We start from the raw sequence: 509 nt of genomic DNA, 5'->3' as shown, positions 1-509 counted from the left end.
GGGTATGTTAGAGGCATTTTTATTATATGGAATTGGTGTATTCTGATTAACTGACATGCTGTATATATTATGATGGTATAATTATATTATTTACATTTTGGGTTTTAAATTTTACTCATGTAGACATCACATTATTAACTTTAAAATAAAACGTGATAACGTAATATTTTTCTATATTATAGGTTCTCATTTTTTTATTCGGTATATTACCCTATATTCTTATAAAATAAATTGTCGTTATATTTTAGCACATTACGTCGTTTAAAGACATGGTTGAGAAACAGAATGGGAAATAAAAGGTTAAGTATTTTACGTCTGATTAATATTCATCGAAAAACGTACGAAAATAAGGAATTTTTTGAACAGCAATAAGAAGGTGTTATTGGAAAGTTTGGATTGAGTTCTAGGCGGTTGGCATTGCTTTTCAATGATTAATAATGCATTAATATATAATGTAAACAAGAATATACATTTTGATTAGAAGTAATAAATAAAATGAGACATGAGTT

This window comes from Acyrthosiphon pisum, chromosome A2 (assembly GCF_005508785.2).
Source record: "Acyrthosiphon pisum isolate AL4f chromosome A2, pea_aphid_22Mar2018_4r6ur, whole genome shotgun sequence".
Classification (NCBI taxonomy): Eukaryota; Metazoa; Arthropoda; class Insecta; order Hemiptera; family Aphididae; genus Acyrthosiphon; species Acyrthosiphon pisum.
This window is presented reverse-complemented; position numbering follows the sequence as displayed.